Here is a 4,589-nt window from a genome sequence, read left to right as displayed (position 1 = left end):
GACCTCTTTACAGTCCCTTTAAGATGTACGCGGCGAGCGGCTAGGGTTACGAGAAACGTCAAGCCTCCCAATGGCAGGGCTTCCACCAAAGGTTCACGCAATGGCGCATTTTCTTATGCCTTAGTGTGAATCAATTGCCTTATATACCCTAAATTTACAAAAGTTCTGATATAGGTGTTCCCTTGAGGTATAACGTTAAAGATAGCTATGTTTAAAATTATTGTAGGAATAAAGTTTCTGAGACCGACTTAACTATATGGTGTAGTGGTTTTCACGTCCGCTTCACACGCGGAAGGACCCAGGTTCGAGCCCTGGTAGATACATGTTTTGACCATCAGCATTAGACATAATAATAAGGTAGATCTCTTCGAAAAATCAGAATTAGCAGTATTTATGGTGTAGTGGTTATCACCTCCGCCTAAGACGCGGAAGGTCCCAGGGTCGAGCCCTGGTAGATAAATGTTTTGACCATCGTGATTAGACATAATCATAAAATCAATCTCTTAGAAAACTCAGAATAACCAAGTATCTATGGTGTAGTTCTTATCACGTCCGCCTGACACGCGGAAAGTCACAGGGTCGAGCACTGGTAGAAACATGTTTTGACCTTCGTGATTGGACATAATAGTAAGCTAGTTCCCTTGGAAAACTTTGTATGCCAACGTATCAATGGTTTAGTGGTTATCACGTCCGTCTAGCACGCGGATGGTCTTAGGGTCGAGCCCTGGAAGATACATGTTTTGACCATCGTGATTGGACATAATATTAAGGTAGATCTCTTGGAAAACTCTGTATGACAACGTATATATGGTGCAGTGGTTATCACGGCCGCTTCACACGCGGAAGAACCCAGGTTCGAGCCTTGGTAGATACATGTTTTGACCATCGTCATTGGACATAATATTAAACTAGATCTCTTGGAAAACTCTCTATAACTTTGTATCTATGGTGTAGTGGTTTTCACGTCCGCTTCACACGACGAAGGACCCAGGTTCTAGCCCTGGTAGATACATGTTTTGACCATCGTGTTTGGACATAATATTAAGGTAGATCTCTTGGAAAACTCTGTATGACAACGGATGAATGGTGTAGTGGTTATCACGTCCGCTTCACATGCGGTAGGACCCTGGTTCGAGACCTGGTAGGTAAATGTTTTGACCATCGTGATTGGACATAATAATAAGTTAGATCTCTTTAAAATCTCTGTATGACAACGTAGCTATGGTGTAGTGGTTATAAAGTCCGACTAACAAGCGAAAGGTCCCAGGTTCGAGCCCTAGTAGAAATATGTTTTGACCATCATCATTAGACATAATAATAAGGTAGATCTCTTCGAAAAATCAGATTAAGCAGTATTTATGGTGTAGTGGTTATCACCTCCGCCTAACACGCGGAAGGTCCCAGGGTCGGGCTCTGGTAGATACTTGTTTTGACCACCTTGATTGGACATAATATTAAGCTAGATCTCTTGGAAAACTCTGCATGACAATGTATAAATGGTGTAGTGGTTATAACGTCCGCCTAACACGCGAAAGGCCTCAGGTTCGTGCCCTGGTAGAAATATGTTTTGATCATCATCATTAGACATAATAATAAGGTAGATCTCTTCAAAAAATCAGAATAAGCTGTATTTATGGTGTAGTGGTTATCACCTCCGTCTGAGACGCGGAAGGTCACAGGGTCAAGCCCTGGCAGAAACATGTTTTGACCATCGTGATTGGACATAATAGTAAGCTAGATCCCTTGAAAAACTTTGTATGCCAACGTATCTATGGTGTAGTGGTTATCACGTCCGTGTAGCACGCGGAAGAACCCAGGTTCGAGCCCTGGTAGATACATGTTTTTAACATCGTGATTGGACAATAATAAGCTAAATCTCTTAAAAAACTCTGTATGGCAACGTAGTTATGGTGTAGTGGTTATAACGTCCGCCTAACACGCGAAAGGTCCCAGGTTCGAGCCCTGGTAGAAATATGTCTTGACCATCGTGATTTGACATAATAATAAGGTCGATCTCTTCGAAAACTCAGAATAACCAAGTATCTATGGTGTAGTGGTTATCACGTCCGCATAAGACGCGGAAGGTCCCAGGGTCGAGCTCAGGTAGATAAATGTTTTGACCATCGTGATTAGACATAATAATAAAATCAATCTCTTAGAAAACTCAGAATAACCAAGTATCTATGGTGTAGTTCTTATCACGTCCGCCTGACACGCGGAAAGTCACAGGGTCGAGCACTGGTAGAAACATGTTTTGACCATCGTGATTGGACATAATAGTAAGCTAGTTCCCTTGGAAAACTTTGTATGCCAACGTATCAATGGTTTAGTGGTTATCACGTCCGTCTAGCACGCGGATGGTCTTAGGGTCGAGCCCTGGAAGATACATGTTTTGACCATCGTGATTGGACATAATATTAAGGTAGATCTCTTGGAAAACTCTGTATGACAACGTATATATGGTGCAGTGGTTATCACGGCCGCTTCACACGCGGAAGAACCCAGGTTCGAGCCTTGGTAGATACATGTTTTGACCATCGTCATTGGACATAATATTAAACTAGATCTCTTGGAAAACTCTCTATAACTTTGTATCTATGGTGTAGTGGTTTTCACGTCCGCTTCACACGACGAAGGACCCAGGTTCTAGCCCTGGTAGATACATGTTTTGACCATCGTGTTTGGACATAATATTAAGGTAGATCTCTTGGAAAACTCTGTATGACAACGGATGAATGGTGTAGTGGTTATCACGTCCGCTTCACATGCGGTAGGACCCTGGTTCGAGACCTGGTAGGTAAATGTTTTGACCATCGTGATTGGACATAATAATAAGTTAGATCTCTTTAAAATCTCTGTATGACAACGTAGCTATGGTGTAGTGGTTATAAAGTCCGACTAACAAGCGAAAGGTCCCAGGTTCGAGCCCTAGTAGAAATATGTTTTGACCATCATCATTAGACATAATAATAAGGTAGATCTCTTCGAAAAATCAGATTAAGCAGTATTTATGGTGTAGTGGTTATCACCTCCGCCTAACACGCGGAAGGTCCCAGGGTCGGGCTCTGGTAGATACTAGTTTTGACCACCTTGATTGGACATAATATTAAGCTAGATCTCTTGGAAAACTCTGCATGACAATGTATAAATGGTGTAGTGGTTATAACGTCCGCCTAACACGCGAAAGGCCTCAGGTTCGTGCCCTGGTAGAAATATGTTTTGATCATCATCATTAGACATAATAATAAGGTAGATCTCTTCAAAAAATCAGAATAAGCTGTATTTATGGTGTAGTGGTTATCACCTCCGTCTGAGACGCGGAAGGTCACAGGGTCAAGCCCTGGCAGAAACATGTTTTGACCATCGTGATTGGACATAATAGTAAGCTAGATCCCTTGAAAAACTTTGTATGCCAACGTATCTATGGTGTAGTGGTTATCACGTCCGTGTAGCACGCGGAAGAACCCAGGTTCGAGCCCTGGTAGATACATGTTTTTAACATCGTGATTGGACAATAATAAGCTAAATCTCTTAAAAAACTCTGTATGGCAACGTAGTTATGGTGTAGTGGTTATAACGTCCGCCTAACACGCGAAAGGTCCCAGGTTCGAGCCCTGGTAGAAATATGTCTTGACCATCGTGATTTGACATAATAATAAGGTCGATCTCTTCGAAAACTCAGAATAACCAAGTATCTATGGTGTAGTGGTTATCACGTCCGCATAAGACGCGGAAGGTCCCAGGGTCGAGCTCAGGTAGATGCATGTTTTGACCACCTTGATTGGACATAATATTACGCTAGATCTCTTGTAAAACTCTGTATGATATCGTATCTGTGGTCTAGTGGTTATCACGTCGGCTTCACACGCGGAAGGACGCAGTTTCGAGCCCTGGTAGATACATGTTTTGACCATCGTGATTGGACATAATATTAAGCTAGATCTCTTGGAAAACTCTGTATGACAACGTAGCTATAGTGTAGTGGTTATCACGTCCGCCTAACACGCGAATGGTCCCAGGTTCGAGCCCTGGTTGAAATATGTTTTGACCATCGTGATTAGACATAATAATAAGGTAGATCTCTTTGAAAACTCAGAATAACCCGTATCTATGGTGTAGTGGTTATTACGTCCGCCTAAGACGCGGAAGGTCTCAGGGTCGAGCTCTGGTAGATACATCTTTTGACCACCTTGATTGGACATAATATTACGCTAGATCTCGTGGAAAACTCATTATAACCAAGTATCTAAGGTGTAGTGATTATCACGTCCGCCTAACACGCGGAAGTCCGTGGTTTGAGCCCTGGAAGATAAAAGTTTTGACCATCGTGATTAGACATAATATCAAGCAAGATCTCTTGTAAACTCAGTATTACCACGTATATATTGTGTAGTAGATATCACGTCCGTTTTAAACGCTGAATGTCCCAGGTTCGAACACTGGAAGATACATATTTTCACCATCATGATTAGACATAATAATAAGCTAGATCTCTTCGAATACTTTAAATTACTACGTATCTATGGTGTAGTGGTTATCACGTCCGCTTCACACGCGGAAGAACCCAGGTTTCAGTCCTGGTAGATACA

General features: G+C 42.2%; 4 non-coding genes across 4 annotated transcripts; all 4 read left to right on the top strand.

The window, feature by feature from the left end:
• Positions 1 to 254: 254 nt before the first annotated feature.
• On the top strand, positions 255 to 323 carry TRNAV-CAC (transfer RNA valine (anticodon CAC)). The gene has a single exon. It is a non-coding gene; the product is annotated as a tRNA-Val (tRNA).
• Positions 324 to 1,765: 1,442 nt separating this feature from the next.
• On the top strand, positions 1,766 to 1,838 carry TRNAA-AGC (transfer RNA alanine (anticodon AGC)). Its single transcript has one exon. It is a non-coding gene; the product is annotated as a tRNA-Ala (tRNA).
• A 1,579-nt stretch (positions 1,839 to 3,417) lies between these two features.
• Positions 3,418 to 3,490, top strand: TRNAA-AGC (transfer RNA alanine (anticodon AGC)). The gene has a single exon. It is a non-coding gene; the product is annotated as a tRNA-Ala (tRNA).
• Positions 3,491 to 4,516: 1,026 nt separating this feature from the next.
• Positions 4,517 to 4,589, top strand: TRNAV-CAC (transfer RNA valine (anticodon CAC)). The gene has a single exon. It is a non-coding gene; the product is annotated as a tRNA-Val (tRNA).

This window comes from Phalangium opilio, unplaced genomic scaffold (genome assembly GCF_054372755.1).
Source record: "Phalangium opilio isolate 3A_F unplaced genomic scaffold, DU_Popi_V2 ptg000061l_1, whole genome shotgun sequence".
In the NCBI taxonomy this organism is placed as follows: domain Eukaryota; kingdom Metazoa; phylum Arthropoda; class Arachnida; order Opiliones; family Phalangiidae; genus Phalangium; species Phalangium opilio.
This window is presented reverse-complemented; position numbering and strand designations above follow the sequence as displayed.